The 20,839-nt window shown below is 33.2% G+C and overlaps 1 long non-coding RNA gene across 1 annotated transcript; it reads right to left on the reverse strand.

The window, feature by feature from the left end:
* Positions 1-18: 18 nt before the first annotated feature.
* LOC125410277 (uncharacterized) lies at positions 19-20,390 on the reverse strand. Its single transcript, XR_015000429.1, has 3 exons — positions 20,310-20,390; positions 18,994-19,062; positions 19-61 (listed from the first exon to the last, which is right to left on the reverse strand). It is a non-coding gene; the product is annotated as an uncharacterized LOC125410277 (long non-coding RNA).
* Between the last annotated feature and the right edge of the window lie 449 nt (positions 20,391-20,839).

Here is a 20,839-nt window from a genome sequence, read left to right on the forward strand (position 1 = left end):
TTTCTTTAATAATTATACCTACCCAAGGCTATTATGCTTCTATTTTGGTACCAGTTGTTTCCTAGGGAATAAAGAAATATATGTAAGCAACTATGTATTCTATGGAATCTAAGAGATTTATAGTTCATTTTATTTTTTTAAAACGAATCATCAAACAGTCATGGTCAGAAGAGGATATTACTGTCAAAGTCTAGAGAAAAAACTTCGCAAATCAAAAATTTCATCAAGCATTTGGTGTAAATTCTTACAAAATATATTGGTATCAAGGCTTGCGAAACGCAAGCCTTTTTTTACTTTCAATTTTTCTCGTTTGTCTTCCCAATATGAAATGTTACTTCATAGACAAAATGATTTTAGACATCACTAATAATAAAAAAAAACATAATATTTATTTTTTTTTGTTTTTTCAGGATGTGGTTTCTCTGTATGTTTGGAGCCAGTCCTGAAACTAGCTCTTGTAGACCAGGCTGGCCTCAAACTCACATAGATCCACCTGCCTCTGCCTCCTGAGTGCTGGGATTATAGGTGCGCAACACCACCATCTGGCTAAAAAGCCATTGTTTTAATTAGGGTCTTTACGGCCCAATCATTCTCTTGCTTAATAGATCTAAATTCTGTACCTAATAGTGTCTTTCTTATTTATCCTGTTGCAACTAGGAGCAAGTAGGTGTGCTTAAAATATATTAGATATACTCACATCTCAGGGCCTTTATACTGGTTTGTATACCTGTTGTCACTTTGTACCCATTTTCACCAGTTATTTACTGTTTCTCAGCAAGGACTTATCTCAAACATGACATTCAATACTAATTTTCTTCACAAATTTTTCAAATTCTCCTTTGGTTTTTCAGAGACTTTATCCATTTCTTTGATAATATAAGGACTACCAATGTCTTCCTTTTATGTGTCTTTTCTCCATAGCAGTTAGCATTTTCTGAACATTCACATTTCATTAATTCTGTTTTTAGGAACCAGTCAGTTGACTATGCTTATCTAAATGCATTATATCCTTTGAAGATTTGGCTTATTCCTAATGATGTGTATGTATGTTTGCATGTATGCATGTGTGTGTGTTTAACAATGCTAATTGAGAAGATCTGTATCATCATATTTTTAAAGTAGGAATGACATAGCAGTAAAGAATGTATTTAAAAGTTTTAGTACGTTGTAATTTATTAATTTACTGTATGTGTATTGGGTATAAGAAATACATGTGCCATTGTGTATATATAGAGGTTAGAGTCAATTTGTGGAGGTCAGTTTTTTCCTTCCAGTGCATGGATTCCAATAATGAAGCTCAGGTTATTTACCTAATCAAAATGTGTCTCCACCATCTGATTCATCATACCAATCAGGAAATTTAATTTTGATTTCTACAATAAAAATAATTCATAAAATACTCCACCTTTGTTTACACAGTTATATCCAAATATGTTTAAATTCCTTAAGATATTTACCAAATGCTTGTTAGACTATAATGTTTAACAAAGATAAAATTTCTTGTTACTTCTTAAATGTAATGATTGTTTAGTTTATATGTACCTTAGACATCTCATAATTGCTATACTGACAGATCCTATAAAGTAAATCTTAACAAAATATCATTCTTATAAAATAACTTTAAGCGCAAGCTTTGTTTGAGGGATTAGTTGGTTGGATTATTACCAAGAACACTGAAATACAGGGGACATATTTAATGTCTAGAAACAATTAAAGCTGCATTACCCTGTTGTAAAAAAATAACAATAATGCAAAATATCCACATGTGTGGTAGGCAAAGTTTCTTCAGGTTGAGAATGACTACAGGCAATCATGAAGATTTAAAAATCAGGACAGATTCTCTACAGCTTTTTTTCATTTCTGATACCATACATGAAGAAACTTGAAATTCTGTCACCTCAAATTTCGTTTAACTAGAATTTGCGCAGTATTTACTGTAAAACAGCAAGTGGCATTCATTATCAGGCCTTTCTCCTAAAAAAAAAAGTTAAGAAAATTTGCTACTTTTAGCTACTCCATTTTATTTCTCCTGCTGGACTTCGATTGCAGCACACAGAGATCTTCATAATACTTTACACATTTTTATCTTCCCAGGTTTCACCTCTTTATGCTGCTTTTCAACTATCCTCTTTCCATGTTGCCCCAGCTCACTGGTCTTGTTGCATTGTACTGGTTCAACTGACCTTCTTTTCAGATGCTCACCTTTACCAGGACTCCCTGACACTATATATTTCACTATATATTTCAAATAAAATTGTATTTTACTGTTCACTTGAAATGTCAGTTCTTCTTCCTCTCTCTCTCTCTCTCTCTTTCTCTCTCTCTTCCTCTCTCTCTCTCTCATACACACACACACACACACACTCACACGCACATATAAACACATAGTTGGGAATTAGATCTCACATAGAAATAAGTTGCTTCTTTCATATAAAGGTAGGGGCCAATCTCATGCCAAACACATATGACCTGTTACAATTATTATTTCTCTTGTAACTGATAATTGATATGACTTTTGTGACTGCATGAAAAATATAATTCTAATATATAAAGGAATTCTCCATTATTCTAAAATTGCACATAAGTAATTATACAACATTTCTGTTGTAGGTATGCTGTCCTTGACAATTTCAGCTTTTATTTTCACTTTAACAGTGAAAATACAAGGCTAAGAATATGCCCTTATTTTGCAATAGTTTTGAAGTTTCTCTGAGTACATACCTATGGAATCATCTATGATTTATTAAAGATAAGTACAAAGAAAAGCAAAGAAAATTGATAAGTCATATCTATTCACTAGGGCTTTAATGTTCAACCTCAATTGAAGTCCCAAGTATATTTTAACACCTAAGACTTTTGATTTTAAATATGTCCCTTGAGTATTTTCAGTTATTTCAAGGAAGTGTTTGTTGATCATGATACAAGAAACAATTACCCTCATGCAGAAAATTGATAAAAAAAGATAGGAAGGAAAAAACCTTGTTAGTGATACAAGATACTGAAAGAAGAAAGTTTACAAAGAAATTGAAATGAAAGAGCACATTTTCAAATTTGGCATAGCATATAATAATTCTTATTTCGTATTTGAAATAGAGGTAGTGGCATATAGCTATATTCATTTATATCAATATTTGCACCCATATTTATATTCAGTCATATATACATATATTTCTAGTTTCACATTTCTCCATTTATCTGAATGTGTAACTAAAAAGAAGTAGGTTTGGAGGTAAAGGGTTAAAACATTAAAAATAGATAACTGAAGTTTAAAACCAAGTTTTTTGAGGCAATTGTCAAGTGGCATGGCCAAAATACTTAGCATGTTTATGTCTTAACGTGCCTATTTAAATTTAATTTAAATAAAACCATTTTATACGTCATTGCCTTGTTGTAATATTAAAACACAATCACAATGGACCTAGTGAAATCATTTAAACACATTGTTTCGTTTTAAAATTTTGTATCTTAAACGCAATTCACTTGTTTCAAAGCAGAATAAATAAGACCAAGAATATTAAATATTTTTGTCTTCCTTGCTTCAAGTAGCTAGATATTATGTGCATACTAATCAAAGCTTTATGTGCATTTGGATGGTTTGGAAAACCTAGGGAGCCAAACTAGAAACATAAAGTTCCCCCTTCCTAAGTCCCTGGCCCCAGCACTGGATGAGGTGAAGGTAGCACAAAAATATATTCAACAAAATCATAGCAGAAAACTTTCCCAACCTAAAGAAGGATATCCCTATGAGGTCACAAGAAGCTTACAGAACACCAAATAAACTGGAAAAAAAGCCCTACCATTATCATATAATAATTAAAATGCAAAACATGTAAAATAAAGAAAGAATATTAAGAGTTGCAAAAGAAAAACGTCAAGTAACATAAAGGTTGACCTACCAGAATTACACTCGACTTCGCAATGGAAATCATGAAAGCCAAAAGTTTCTGGGCAGATTTGCTGCAGACACTAAGAGATAACGGATGCAAGCCCAGACTACTATACCCAGCAAAGCTTTCAATCACCATAGGCAGAGAAAACAATATATTCCACGACAAACCAGATTTAAACAATACCGATCCACAAACTCAGCTCTACAGAAAATACAAGAAGGAAATCCCCAACCCAAGGAAGCTAATTGCACCCACAAAACCAAAGGCAACAGATAACCTCCCACCAGGAAAACTCAAAGAACGGAAACACAAACACTACTACCGAAATATAATAGGAATTAACAACCACTGGGCAATATAGAATCACAAAGAATGGGCTCTTATGACTGCTTCATGCCTGAGATTCTTTAGAAAAGGGCCTTGTCTCAGGTGACTGTTGGAGTGAGGTTTTGAGTGTCTTATAATGTATAGTAGACCTTCTCTTCAACAGTTTTTGGTGATCTTGGTAATCTCAGTGTTTTTTTTTTTTTTTCCATTAACCTCGGTTTTAATTAGTTTCCTTGTCATATGGGTCAAGTTGTTTGATTTCTCTCACAGACTGACCTCAAAGAAGAAGTAATTTGTGTAGATTCAGCCATTTCATGTATTTCAATCTGAGTAAGATTAAATGACTAAGGATGCTAGAATTGTGACATATCCTTTAGGGGTTAAATACTCAGCACTGAGTTGGGAAGTTTCATATAGTTATGCTTTGAACTTTAAGGTGAAGTTTCCAAAATTAGGTGTAATTTAATTATGTATTGGCTCCCTTTTCGATTGAAAAATGCTGAATTCACAGGTGCTCAGGAGTTTCCATTCTGTTGACAATTGACAGTGTTGGGGAGGGTCACTTTCCTTTAAGAGTGTGGTCTCTGGTAAATCGACAATATTCTAGTGGATGGCCCCCACCCATTCTTGGGTGGACTTATGAAAAATAAGTATTATAATTTTGGAGGTGGGATGATAGATCTAAGAGGACATAGGGAATGGGTTAGAGTATGGATACAATGAAAATGCATTGTATGCATATTAGAAATTCTCATAAAATTAAAAATATTATAAAAATAAACAAAATAAATGGCAAAAGGTGGTATAATTTTAATAAACAGAAATTTATCAGTGAAGATATATACATATTTTAATAAAAACATTTATATCTGAATTTAGCAGAATATAATCTCTCTTGAAAACTACTACATGTGGAAGTTGAGCATTCATCTTAAACTCAGAGCAATGTGAGTTTTTATCTTGGTTGTTATATTTTCAGTGTGTCTCTTGGGAGACCATCTAAGTGGCCTATACTTAAGTCATTTCTGCATCAGTTCCCACTGTGGTGTGAAGAAACTGTACCTATTATTTTAATAAACAATTAAGCAAATAATAATTTGTGCCTCTTGGGAGACCATAGTCATCATAGTCAAACAAGAACAACCAAGATGAGAATCTTTCTTGATACTGAGAAAAGGTAAAAAGCCCCATGACTAAACATAGATAAGAATTATGGGTTAATTTAAATTGTAAGAGCTAATTAGTAATAAGCCTGTGCAATAGCTTAACCAATCTATAATTAATATAGCCTTTGGATATTTCTTTAGTAATGGATGGCTATAGGACCAGGTGGGACAGAAACTTCTGTCTATAGATGCTCTTTTCTTCATTTGTTATTTCACCAAGTAATAAAGTTAAAAGTATTCTGCACCGAAATTTGCATTTAAATGCTGAAAATATCAGAAAATGAAATTCATGCTCATCTAACAACATAAATCATTATTTATATCTAAACAAATATCATATGGCTGATAATTCAATATTTCAAGCTGAAGTTGATATTTATAAAATTATAGAAGATTATTTCAAATATCTGGTGAACATTTCCTAGTTCCTATGAAATTTGTTGATGACACAGAGGTGAGTACTAAAATAAAAATTACCTTTAGTCCTTCTTGAAAATTTAGTCTTGAAAGGGAAAGAATTAAGGAACTACAATGTAAGCACCTCATAAGACAATCTAAGTATATCAAAGACATTTTCTCAGGGATAAGATTATGCCAAACACTGAAATATAGTTAGGATTACAGATGTGTGTGGCAGAGAGGGTGGAAAGGGGAGAAGAGGAGAAAGGAATAGAGCTAGAAGAAAATGGGGAGAAAGTATTAGATTGTGAAATTTATTTAACTAAGTAAACTTGATAGGATAAGCATTTCAGTTTCCTTCTTGTTTCAGAACTGTATGGAGAATGGGAACATGCCTGGGCTCTTAATAAAGGATTCTGGAAATATCTTAGCAAGGCATGGCAGTAATCTGAACTGCAAGGTCAGCAGTGAAGATAAAAAGATAAATTCAAGAGATATTTAAGGATTTTAATTAACAGAGCTTCCTGATTGATTAGAGTAATGATGAGCTGAGCAAGTAGAGAGACAATAAAATTAATTATCAACTTGGGAGATGCTGATGTATTCAATTATAAAAGAGGGCAAGTTTATGGGGGAAAAGATTAATTTGGACAAATTGAGATTGTGGTACTTAGAAGGTAGTTAGAACATCATAGAAATATGGTAATGGTCTAATACAATGACTATTTAATCTTTTGATCCTCTTTATGTTGGTTTAACACATTGATGATCTTGGAAAGCAAGAAGGGGAGTTAGCAATGATGAACTAAATGTTTCCATGCTTTTTCTGTAGAAAAACTCAAAATAACTCTCAGTGCTGAAGGGAAATTTCAGTGCATAGTAGTGAAGAAGCACAACTAAAATGTGGAGCCTTGTTTTACCATTTTGACATTCTAGTCTTATTGCACTATTGTTTGCTTTCCATTTTCAGGTTTGTCTTTATGTAATTACTGACAAAACATTAGTAGATAAATAAAATTTGACTGTGAATAACAAATTTGAAAATTATTTCCCTTCTTATTTTCTACCACCCACATATTTATTCCTGGGGACAAGTCAGAAATATCTCATATGAAACTCGTGTTCTTTCCTCATCATTTAAAAATAAACTCCTGTAAATACTAGTATCCAAAAGATGGGTAGAATGGAAAAGATATAATTTTTGTTTCAATTTAATTTGTCTTTGTGTGGTTTTGGTATCAGGGTAACTGTAGCTTCATAAAAAGAGTTTGGCAATGACTCTTCTGTTTCTATATTGTGAAATACATTAAGGAGTATAGGTATTAGCTCTCCCTGGAAGTTCTGGTAGAATTCTGCATTAAAACAATCTAGTCCTGGACTTTTTTTGGTAGGGAGATTTTTGACAACAGCTTCTAATTCTTCGCGACTAACAGGTCTATTTAGATTGTTCAAATGGTCTTGGTTCAACTTTCTGCCGTTTGATTAGTTTGGATAGGGGTTTGTCAATCTTGTTGATTTTCTCCAAGAACCAGCTTTTTGTTTCATTGATTCTTTGGATTGTTTTCTGTTTTTCTATTTTGTCTATCTGTCTTTTGTTTGTCTGTCTGTGTGTCCATCCATTCGTCCATCCATCCATCCATCTATCCATCCATCCATCCATGTATCATATAGCTATCTAGTTGTATGCTTGTCTATATACAATGATTTTTAACCACCTGTAAAATACAGTAGGGTGTTTCTCATGCTATGTGACATGATGAATGAAAAGATCTTCTCTTTTCCAGCACTTAGAAACAAAGATTTATGAAATTAACTTCTAGACTTATGACAGACTGTAAGGAATGGTTATTAAACTCATTTATTACCTCTAAACTCTACAACATAAAAGGCTTATTTCATGTTTTGTTGGACAGAAAATTTACATAGTTTTACTAAACATAGTGAATGTCAGTAAAACATAATTCTAACAGGTAACTCCAAGTATTAATATATTTATCAGAACACATTAATGATTTCTATACCATTTATACTAACACTTCTCAGGAATTAAATTCCTTCTTGATTATAAGGATATTTGATTTGAATAAATTGTATTGCATTTAAGGAATATACCTTTTCACTTTTTTAAAAGAATAGCTTCTGAATTTGACAAATACCTGGGCAAGAATCTTAGCGTTGGTTACGATTTTAAACTACTTAGTCTTGGCTGTGCCAGAATTTGACTGGAAATAGAAGAGGAGCTGAATTCCAGTAGAAGCAAATTGGGAAAGGAAATACAGATTCAGAGGTAGTCATTGCAAGAGAAGGATGCTTTTGCCTTGGCTTCTAGACTGCAATATTTTTGTGTTGCCCTTTATCAACTTGAACTAATAGATACATCAAGTTGAAGCTAAATTCATTAAGAAACTGTCTTTTTCAGAATATTCTTTCTATTAATCTGGCATATACTTCATAGATTATATAATTTAACACTTAGATATTGAATGCTATATGCACTGGGTTCATCTGTTTCCACTATATCTCCTGTCAGCAGTAAACACAGCTCCACACTGTCAACCTCAGCAACCTGAGAAGTTCTCTTAGTCTCTGGGGCACTTGAAAGAAGGAAAACAAGGATTCAGGACACAGAGAAAGAGAAGAACTTTAGACCTTTTGAGTTTGATGCAGAGTTGGAGATTTCATTTAACATAGTTTAGTCTTAGAACACTGAGGCTGAAGGGAAGAGGAGAATCAAGAATGTGGCTGGCCCGAAGTCTTTCTGAAAAGCCATTGACTATGACACTGGGAATTGTTTCCTCTGCATATACTGGATTTTGGGGATCCAGTCTGTTTGGATACTCACCTTCCTGGACCTGGAGGGAGGGGGGAGGAACTTGAACTTCCCACAGGGCAGGAAACCCTGACTGCCCTAAGGGAAGAAGAGGGAGGAGGAGAGGGAGTGGGGAGAGTGGGAGGGTGTTGGGAAGAGGGGCGGAAATGGAAACTTTTATAATTTAATAAAATTACTTTCAAAAAAAAAAAAAGAAGATAAGGCATACTCAGATTTGGGAAAAGAGTTGCAGAAAGTGAAAATTTTCCATGGTCCTCAAATCACAGTCATTACTAACTGTCTTAGCATTTTCTATATATAAAACTTTGGCAGTTTTCAAGTTATATCTCAAAATTTAAGTAAAGTTGGAGAGGTTTCTCAGTAGTTAAGAACATTTGCATCCCTGGAAGAGAACTGAATTTAGTTCCCACATCAGACCGCTTACTATTGTCTGCAACTTCAGTTCCAGGGAAATCTTATGTTCTCTTCTAGCACCTGCATGCACACGGTACACATATAGGTAAGCCAGTGAAAACACATATGCCTATAATAAAATAAGTCTGAGTCTGGAGAGATGGCTCAGAAGTTAAGGTAAGATCACTTGCTGCTCTTACAGAAGATTTAGTTTCAGCTCACAGCATCCTTACAGTAACTCACCAGAATTTGTAACTCAAGTTCTAAAGATTCTGATGCCTACTAACTTCCATGAGCACTGAATGAATGTAGTACATATACATACATGTACGCAAAACACATAAACATAAAATAAACTAAATCCTAGACATAAGCAAAGATATTTTATTTTTCTTTCTATCTCTTTTGATAAATTTATATAAGTAAGGCAGATTACCATAAGCCTTGTGTATTGTGCAAGGAGTTTATTACATGCATTTTTACCTGTAAATGGAATTTTTCATGATATTTTTAGATAATTTTAAATGTATTCCTAGGAAGTGAGAAAGGTCTTAAGTCATTGTTAATTATATTGTAATTACTGCCTAGCTATTGGAGAGAGAATTCAGATAGATTTCTGGTAGAGAGCTCCTCACCTATCTCTCGTCCCTATAATTTCCATGTCTTTCTATCCTGGCTTAGTTAAATCATTAAATGTTTTCCAAAGACAATACATATTGTGTTCATATCAAGGCCTTATAGATTGTGTCTTTGCACAACTATAGAGTTAATGAAGTTAGTCATAGGAAAGTGCAGAGAATTATATAATACATGGCTAGTGTAAAGTTTAAACAGATTTTCTTTTATTCTTCTTAACAGAATTTGGAAGCTGTCTTGCCAGGAGACACATGAGAGACTTTAGCTAGACGGAAGCCTCTATCCTCCCTTGAAGCCTGTATCTCTCACCTGTAGTAACTTCTGTGTTCTAGATTTTAACATGCTGTGTTTGTTGCTTTAGGCTATCAGAAAGGTTAAATGTGGTAATTTATCAGCACCCTTTTGCTTATAGTCACTTTAATTTTACTGCTTAACATCTCTCTTCCTGGATACAGGATTAATCAAGTGTAGTACCTAGGTCAATCAGTGTAACTACTTCTTTTCCTAATTGCTATTGCACTCATCTGTGATGTACTGGAACTGCCAGGGACACTAACTATACACGTCTCCTCTATGCTAATTCCCAGTTGTCCCTGACTTTTTTCTGATGACTTCTTTTCTACTACAGGTATCAAGTAATCTGGGTTGAAAGCATATTATTTTCAGAAATATTTTTCAATTGTTTATAAACTATCAATTTAACAAATATTTTCTAAATACCAATTTTATCACATACAATGCAATTGCTGGGGATTTCAAAATGGATTATATGTGGTTTTCTTATAATGCTTCCATTATACCTTTGGAGTTTTAATTCAAAGGACCTAAAGCAGCCATGAAACTATCCTTACAGGCTTGAAAATATTCTATAGGAATATTCATGTCTCTTCCTTTGATTATAAGACATGTATTTATTAAGATTTAAATTGTGACCTAACCAGTGATATGTAGTGGAGAATATTTATGATACATTTTTAGGAAGTTTTGGATATATGAAGTTGATGCTTCTTGGGTATGTGAAGTTGATAATATGAAATATTATTCTAGTCAACTTTTTTAATTGATTTTTCTACCTGGCTGCTCTGTTTTTTTGTAGAAGTCATATTTAAATTGTACACTATAATCATATTTTTAACAATTCCTGTCATCAGATAAGCCTATATTTACTTATATAATTAAATGTTCTGATATGGGAAGGATATACTTATAATTTTCTATGTTTTTGTTGAATTGAATTTTTTATCTTTGTATTATAACCTTTCTTGTCTCTGTAGATAGTTTTTGAGTTCAGCGCTGTTTTGTCTGATGTAAGAATGGCTGCTCCTGCATATATCTTTCTTTATCGCAGAAAACTTTCTTTGAAACTAAGATTTATATCAAAACCAGGAGCAGAAAGAATCAAGAAGTAATCTTCTTGATGTTTCTCAGAGCTAAAATTTTTTCCATAAAATTCTTTCCTTTAAGAAGTCAAGCTTCATTGTCTTTAAAAAGTTTCATCTACCTCTGCCACGAACTTTTTAGAGTTACTAAGTCTCAAACCATGATCTGAATTAAAGTCTTGTATTTAAATAAATATTTTTAAAAATCTGAATAACCTAAATTAGTAAACTATCATTTTAGAGTACTTGCAATATATGACTTTTTTTTCTAATAGCACTGTATCTCAGATTTGACTCTGCTAACAAGATAGTTCAGACGGTGAACAAACTCCTTTAAGTTGTCCTCTGACCTCCACACCTTGACCATGAAACATAACTGTCCATAATGCATACAGATATACACAAAATAAATATCAAACAACTTTCAAAAACCTTAAACTCAGTATGACAGCTAGAAAGGAGGCTTTTTTCTTTTTTATTTATTTATAAAAGTTTATTAATTTATAAAAGTTTTCATTTCCGCCCCTCCTCCCAACACCCTCCCACTCCCCTCATTCCCTCTCCTCCTCCCTATCCATTCCCCAGAGCAGTCAGGGTTTCCAAAGGAGGTTTTGTATTAAAATGTTTTCATGTCAGTTTAATATAGTTAAGAAGTATATAAAGTTTGTATCTAGTTCCTAATTTTTCAATCACCAGTGCTTAAGCATTTGGAACTTAAATACATGGATTTTTAAATTTAACATCTCTCAGTAATTTTGTTGTCTGAACACCAATTTAACTCATTATATATGAATTACATGCCAATTATTAATCACTGTGTTATAAATTCATATGGGGCTATGCTTATAGTTCAGTTAGTACAATGCTTGCCTAGCTTCCAAGAAGCTATAGTTTAGATTTGTAGCCCCACATAAAATACACGCGGTGGTACAGGTCTGTGATTTTAAACAGAGGAATAACTGTTCAAGTCAGGTGAATGTAAAACCATGCTGAAAATAGAAGTAAGTCTTTCCAAAACTATGTAAAATAAAACTTGTATGACTTAAAATATGAACAGATATTGACACAAGTGTAAAGAAAATGCAAGATTGTACTTTGAATATGACAAAACTTGTTACTATATTTGTTTCTTATCGTACAATGTGAATTATCTATGGTAAGTTATTTAGAGTCTCAAAAACTCACATATATGAAATATGTACTGTAATTATCATTATCCTATCAGTCATTAGGATTAATGTATAATATATTTTAGGTTATTACAAATATTCAACTGTTATATGGCACTGGCAATTTTCTTACAGTTTGTTCTAAAATAGATATGCCACTTTGTATTCAGACTATTAAGTAACAAAATCACTGCCATTTCTTTCAGAAGTCTGTATTTTCAGAAACTCCCTTCTCACTACACCTTCAGAGACTTGTTAATGAAAACATAAAATCTATTTATTTCTTTCCTTATCTATAATTTATTTAGATTCCCCTACTTCATCCTTCTAAATAATGGTTCAGAAATATTCAATGAAGCATAAACGTGGAGAGAAAAGAAGATGGGGAGAGTAAACATACATTTTTATGGCTTAAAACCAGAACGAAGATTCAACCTAGAATATTATCAAACAAAATGTGTGAAGTGGAAACTAATTCAGCAGGGTGGAAAGGAGGGTGTCCAATAGTTAGTTGTGACCATATTTATTCAAGTTTTACTTCTATATATATTATTGTGACTGAAAACACTTCTATCATCCTTCAAATCTAGCATACATATGTTTTGTGTTAACTCTAAAACTTAAGGGCATCCTCTGAATCTATCAAAATAAGACAAAATGAATATTCCATATAGAAGAAAAATAAATGTATGGCTGCAATCGTCCATTTGTGGCAGTTCTCCACAGGTGGAGGTACATGAATATTTATGTATTCTCTACGTTACCTTTAAATATTATTTATTTCTTGTCTACTGTCTTTAAAAAACAAATATAAACAGTCTCAGGAGTCATGGCATAAAAGCAAGCTTCTTTCCTTTTCTTACACTCTGATATTTATTTTATTTTCCCCTTACCTTTATATTTATGGGGCAAATTGAATTACACTAATTCTACATAGCTAATAGCCAATGAAAAAATAGTTAAAAATATCTTTTTCCAAAGTATTTGATTCCCTAATAACAAAAATATCACATCTCTATTTGATCTATTTTGATGCAAGTCATTTTTTTTCTAATTGCAGTTTTAAATGGGTCAACTGCCTGCTTTCCTTCTGAAGAAAGCCTCTCCTGAACTCTGTTTTTCTTTAGGAGAATTAATTTGTTGTTTTTCAATCTTCCATATGATCATGATCATCTTAGATCAGTCCTAGCTTATTCAGTACATTTGAACAAATAGAAAAAATTAAACATTGTGTCTTGAAAGGTTTTGAAGAAAAAGAGCAGATAAATCACCATGTCTTCCATGGTAGGCCATCTCCCTTCAAAACAACTAGAACAGTTACTTTTCTTTTGATATCTTGCGGTTAGCTCTAAACCCATGCTCATATACATGTCCCTGGTTAAAACAAGTGAGCTACAAAACAAAACAAAGACACAAATGGGGGAAAGACTTAAAGGTTAAAAAGACATAGGAGTGAAAAATGTACATCCAGGAACTGTCAAATAACAAATTTAATAAAGTTTTATTTTAAAAAAAGAAACCCACCGTCCAGTGGTGGTGCACACTTTTAATCCCAGCACCCAGGAAGCAGAGGCAGGTGTATCTCTGTGAGTTGAGGTCAGCCTGGTTCACAGAGTGGGTTCTAGGAAAGGCTCAAAATCTACACAGGAAAATCCTGTCTCAAAAAACAAAACAAAACAAAGCAAAAGGAAACACATTTACTTATTAGGAAAACTGGTGCAAAGATCTTAAAGATAAAGAGAGTGATCAAGCAGAACCCAACTCAACCTTTAATGACTCTGGACAATCTAGTAAACATCTGAGTACAGGAATCTTGGATCCACTAAATGAGCCCACTCATGAGCAAAGTATATGGACTGATCATGTTGTTGCCCTATAGAGAAATTTGGTTTTCAGTACACAGGGTGCACAACTGGTAATATTGTAGATTAATTTTGTTCCCTGGAAGTCCTTAAAATACTTTTTTTGTAGTATAAGAGTTAGACAAACTATTAGAAGCTTCCCATTTATTTTCTGCTTGATTTTTTGGTGTCCTGCAACCACCGCATGAGGAGTCATTAACAATACAGACTAATCATGTAGTTAAAGTGGGTAACCAAAAACAGTGATAATATTGTTTGAGGGGACCTCATTAGCCTCCTCGAGTAATAGCTTTGTATTACTTTTCTATTGTTGTGATAAAATATCGTGACCAAGGCAACTTATAGAAGGAATAACCATTGTGATCCCAGAGGGATAAGTACACATTATAGTGGTGTGAGAGAATTGTCTGTATTCTGTCAATCATGTTTTTAAATAAATGCTGATTGGCCAGGCAGGAAGTATAGGTGGATCAACCAGACAGGAAGTAGAAGTGGAGCAATGAGAACAGGAGTATTCTGGGAAGCAGGAAGCTCCCTCCACAGTTCTTCCCAGATCACCGAAGAAGCAACATGTGAGCTGCTCTGCTCAGAAAGGTCCTGAGCCATGTGGCTAACATAGATAAGAATAATGGGTTAATATAAGCTACAAGAAATAATAAGTAGCCTGAGCTAATTGGCCAATCAGTTTTATAACTTGTGGAGATCTTTGTGTGATTTTCTTTGGGGATTACCAGCTGTGGGGAACTGGGCAGGATATAAGCCCCAACAATCAGGCCCCCTCATGTTATATTATGGTGGGGAGACATGGGAACAAGCGACAGGCATGGTGGCTGTTGAAGAATGCTGTGAATTCACATCCTTTACCATAACCTTAAAGCAGAAAGAGTGAACTAGAAATAATAAAAGCCTTTAAATTTTCAAAGCTTGCCTCCAGTGGCATACTTCAAGGCCAAATTTCATAACCTACCCATATAAAACAGATGGGAAATATGTTTTCCATTATCCAAACCTATGCGGGACATTAGCTTCCAATGCACCCAAAATCCTAATATCTCACCAGTAGGAGTTTCATTTAATAACATATAAGGTTGCTAATTTTTAACTAGCCATGAAACATAACATTTCCTGAGTACTCAAATAATTGTGGCTGCAACTACTGGGGATAGTAGAGGGGTTAGTTATTATATTGGGAGGAAACTTTAATTACCTCTGTATAGACACAGCCTTCTAGAATGTCGGGATATCACAGTTAGGTAATTTGGGCAGACTATGAAATATCAAAATGCTCAATAAGCAATTTCTTCTTTATGGCAGTTTATGCAATTTTTTTCTGGAATCCTGAGCTTCTGTTTAAGAAGTAAGATCACAACAAACTACTCAGTATATGTCAAGCTAATTTTTTTCTTGCCATAATAGATTTAATCCTGTTCTTAACAGAAAAGCTAATTATCTTGTGCTATATATTTCCATATATTTTTTATTATAAAAATAAGACTGTTGGGTCTGTAGAAATGGCTCAGTGGTTAAGAACACTTGTGGGTTCTACAGATATCCCCAGTTCAATTCCTAGGACTCAACTCAGGCAGTTAACCTGCAAGGAATACAACACCTCCTTCTGAACTCTATGAATACCTGCAGAGAAGTGCATTTATCCACCCATGAACACACATATATATTCTCAATTTTTTAAATAATTAATTATTTTTAAAAAGCTGTGGTAGTATGACAGAGTTCGTTAAACACATATAAGAAGAAAAGTGTCAATATATTATATTCCTTATGCAATTGTATAAAATACCTGGATCCTTAGCCCATCTAAATTGGCCTTTATGCAGTGACAGTCATTTGATGCTTGCTTTCTTAGAGTTCTTACTTTGACTCTATTTTATTGAAATATTTGAAAGTTCTAAAACTACATAAGGAGAACTTAGTCACTGCAGCTGTTTCTCTAATCAATGAAGAGGAGTCAGTTCTCCTAGAATGAGCTTCCATTGGGATTAATGTTCACATTGTTAATACACTAGAATTAGCCACTATATTCTGTGTTCCGATTTTCTACAGCCAAGAAATAAAAGGTTTTGGTTCCTATGGAGTCAACTATTTGGATAAAATATCTTAAGTTATGTCAGTATAGCCACAAACATATATTCACCATCAGATGATACTAATGTAAGACTATTTTAATTTTTTTTGAAAAATTGAAATTGATATTTATACTCATTTCCCTTCTTTTAAAACATCTGGAAATAAGAGAACAGATTTATAAGTACCCAAATATATGTACACAGGACAAGGACTATTTGCTGTAAATTTCTCAGTGTTTAAGTCAACTTTTTTATGGGGATTTTGAACTACCTGGAAATATTTTGAGGATGATAGGAGCATCCTGACTAACACAAACACAGCCATTCTTTCAGAATCAGGGCCACCATCTTAAGTCTACATAGAATACAAGACATTGATATAGACAAAATTTCAATGTACTTGTTTGTGGAAAAACAGGTATCTTTTATGTGTAGGAAAGTATGTACAAGGTCCAGGGATTAGTAACCCAGAAATATTGATTAATGACAGTTAAAATAAATCACTGATGCCAGGAGACAGAACATGGTTGAAAATCTGTTAATCTATAGACTTTAGTGAATCAAAGTATTTATATTTTCACTCACTCTTGAACTTGAAAACCACGTTAGCAAATAAGTACATTGATCTAAGGAACATGCATTGGAACAGATGTTATGTTTCAGAAGTCAGAGATGGTTTGAGGGTTCCTTGTCAGAGAGAGTTCTTTGATGCTTGTGATACTTGAGGTAATATTCTAAAAATTGTGCTTGTTAATTTTATGTGCACCTTTAAAATGCAAGTATGTTGGTATAAAGAAATATGTAGGTGATGAAAAATATATAATAACATACAAATTTCATCATATTAAATATCAACAATCCAAAATCAGATACGGACATTTAGATGAAGCAGAATGTCCATAGCCTACCTCTAAGGCCCTTTACTTGCCTGGTTTTTCTCATTGTATAAAACTATTTTTTTTTAGTTAGCTAATTCTTTTCAGTGTAATATGTAGTATTTTTGTTTGTTTGCTTCACATTTTTCTTCTGTCTGCTGCCAGTGGTACATTGGAAATGAAGGTGATTTGGACAATATGTGACACAGATTCAGTGGACTATTTCTGTGGTTTTTATTCACCTCCAAGTAAAGATATAATTAGCTATTTTGGAATGGTTTCCATAAAATGAAAAAAAATCTGTAGTTGTGTTCAGACTGACACAGTGTTAAAAATAGAACTTGAAAGACAAAAGTCTTCCTATGTTCTAAAATGCTTTAAGAAGTTTATCATTGAAGGATTGTAAATGGATACAGAGGAAAACCATTCTAGGTGTATGAATCCAGAAGATTATCTTAGCTGAAATCAATTCCATTCAGGCATAATCTTGACAAAGCACTATAAATCTTTGTGGCTGTACCAGAATATTTCATGTTTAGGAAAAGGCATGAATAAAAGTCTATCTAAATTCCTATCCATGAATGCTAGAGTAAAAAGCCTGTACTACAACAAGAGTCAGTGTTTAAAAAATTGCATACATTATGAATCTGTCCAATGGATTGTATCTTAATGTATATATTGTGCTAAAACAATTTGTTTTTTGAAACTCATTCTTGGAGATCTTGCTGAAAATATATACTGAATTTTTTAATTTCTGTGAGAGAGCAAAACAAAGTAAAATGAAGAGTCAAACATATGTGCTGACATGTAAATATATAATGATCACAAGAAGAGTGATAATAATTGTAGTGATACTTCATTTGTATTTTAATAAATAAGGCTTGCCTGAAGATTAGAAATTAAATCAGCCACCCTGGCTAGCCTTACAGACCAGGCAGTGGTGGCACACACCTTTAATCCCAGTAGCCACTCTAGTTTGCCATAGAAACTGGGCCATAGTGGAATGATTTTTTTTTCACTCTATAGGCAAAGGATTGTTGGTCTATATTGAGAGTGTGGTTAACTGTTTATGACAAGCACTTGTGCTTGCCAAGATAATGGGATAAAAAGGAAAATGTTATCAAAATTGCATTTGATTTACTTCCTGAATGATTTTTCAAATAATTATAACATGGATTTATTTTTCCTCAGGATATTTTATTATTCCTGGTTTATTACTTAAAATAAAATGTTAAAAAACTAGGTATGTGGCTTAGTGTGTAAAAGCACTTATTGTTCTTGCAAGCACATAGGATCAGTTCCCAGCACCCATGTGATGGTTCACAACCATCTGTAACTCCAGTTCCAATAGGATTACATTTTTATTGGATAACTCCAATTCCAATTGGATTCCAAAAAGGAATACAATAACTTTTTCTGAGTGTCTCAGGTGCCAAGCATGCATGTGATGAACATTTGTACATGCAGGGAAAACACTCATATACATGAAATAAATAAATCTAAATCAATAAAATTTATCTGAATAACCCAGTGTAAAAATGTCAAAAGGAAAGAAAAATAAACCTTTAGATACTGAGTTTTTGTGAAATTCTTCCTAAGGTTTCCTAAGAGCAATTATGCTTGATTTTTAGCTATACTAAAGATAATTTAAGCTTATTCAAAGTGACATTATATAAATAGAAGCAGTTTATTATAATAATGTAGTGATTTTACATAAGATTAAAATCAAGTCACCTATTATTTCTTAACTATGTTTATTATACAGAAACCTAAAAAATTATAAATGACATTCTGATATATACATGCATCACTAATAGTAATAGCCTGCAAAAGGCTATCACCCAGTGGAATTTCTTTAAGGTATTTATCATGATCCAGGTCTAGGAACTCAATATTTTCCCTGTTTCTCTGCCATCAGATTTAGAGATGTTAGTCCATGTAATGAAATTCCCAGGATGTTTCAGAGTAATCCTGAACACTGACCTGTTAATTTACCATGTGAAAACATCTGTCAACCTAAGAGTCAGTTCACCACACCAGCACATTCTTTCCCTGTAGAAAATATCAAAAGGCAGTAAACTATAATTAGAAAAGTCTAGTGAGCAAGTTGCTTGAATGACTCAAATATAATATAGTCTCAAGCATATATGTCTCCTGCTATGGCAACTTCTATCAGGATCTGTGAACCTTCCATAAATCATTGTTAAATCAAAGAAAAATTCACTAAGAGATGTTACTGACAGAAAGTCTAGATGTTAAGAGTTTGTTGAGTTTGCAATCTTTAAGCTAGAAAATGTGGAGATAGAATTCAAATGATTAAAAAGGAAGATTCATATATCAATTCTAAAGCTAAACCTTGGAATTTGAAGAACAATAATTAGCAATTTAAATTGTATATTCATGATTTGATTAAATTTTTTATCAAATAATCCACTCATAATATTATATATAAATCATATCTATGTGTGAAGAAACATAAATGAAGGTAGAGCAATTTCAGTTTATTAAAGTCCACCTGTAAACAAAACTCTCCTATACTTGAATTTATCATGTGCAAATGATTTTGAGATGTGTTTTTATAGTAGGAAAAGTAAATGTATCAGTATTTCCACCTATTTATCATTTATAATCTAGGACAGAGAAATATTTAGTGAAACCAGCAAATATTAAATCAAATTTATATGTGAATTAAATATTGTTAGACCATTGTGATTTAATTTTAGGAGTCCATTTGACTAGTGTAGTAAATTTTCTGGGTGTTTCTATGGCAATGGTTCCAGAGAAACTTAGCATTTGAGTTAGTTTACTGAGGGGAAAATGTTGTCTCAATGTAAACAATATTCAATGGGTCAAGGAGACCAGATAAAACAAGAATAGGAAAATTCTCTCCTCCCCTCACCCCGATAACTGCCACAGAGCTGGAAAAGCCTTTTACTTTCTGTTACTGTCAGAACTCTGGGTTCTCTGGCCTTTGTACTCTAGTACTTCCCTACCAGGTTTTTAGGCTTAGAGCTTGGAACTGAGTATTACATTACTGATCTTAATTGCTCCAAGCTTTAGGTTTCAACAACCATGTTATTAGTATTCAATTGTCTCTAGCTTTCATATGGTCAATTGTGGAATTTCTTAGGCTCCATAATTATATGACAAGTTCCTCTGATATCTATCTCTCTATCTATCTATTGATCTATCATCTATCTATCTATATCGATATCTGTATATATAGATAGATATCATCTGTATAGATTTTGTTGTTATGCCTGAAGCAGTAGTCTTATGAGAAAATTTGTTTTACTCACAGTACTGAAGTTTCAAGTACATGGTACCAGCATATGCTTGGTTGTAGTAAGAACCCTCAAAGCATTGTTACATCATTTCCTGTGGTCACATAGTAAATTCCTTGGAACCAAAGAATATAATCTCAAACTGTAAGCTTAAGAGTGAGAGAGTGAAAGCAACGGAAAATTGGAGACGAGAGAGAGAGAGAGAGAGAGAGAGAGAGAGAGAGAGAGAGAGAGAAAAGAGAGACAGAGAGAATAAAAGAGCAGTAACAGATGAGAGTCAAACTCAGGCTTTCTTAGCAGTTTGCTCTCTTGAGAACTCATACTAGGAGAATAGTGCACTTTACTGAGAGTAGTACCCATAATTCTCTAAACACTTTTCATTAGTCCCATTTCTTTCCTTAAGTTCTAATTTTAATTTTAATTATATGTGCATCTGTGTGTTGGGGAGGGTATTCACAAATGAGAGCAATATCCACAGAAGAGTGTTGGCTCTCCTGAAGCTGGAGTTAAAATAAGTTGTTTTCAGTCCCTGACTTGTTACATTT

Source organism: Myodes glareolus, chromosome X (genome assembly GCF_982192425.1).
Source record: "Myodes glareolus chromosome X, mMyoGla1.1, whole genome shotgun sequence".
Classification (NCBI taxonomy): domain Eukaryota; kingdom Metazoa; phylum Chordata; class Mammalia; order Rodentia; family Cricetidae; genus Myodes; species Myodes glareolus.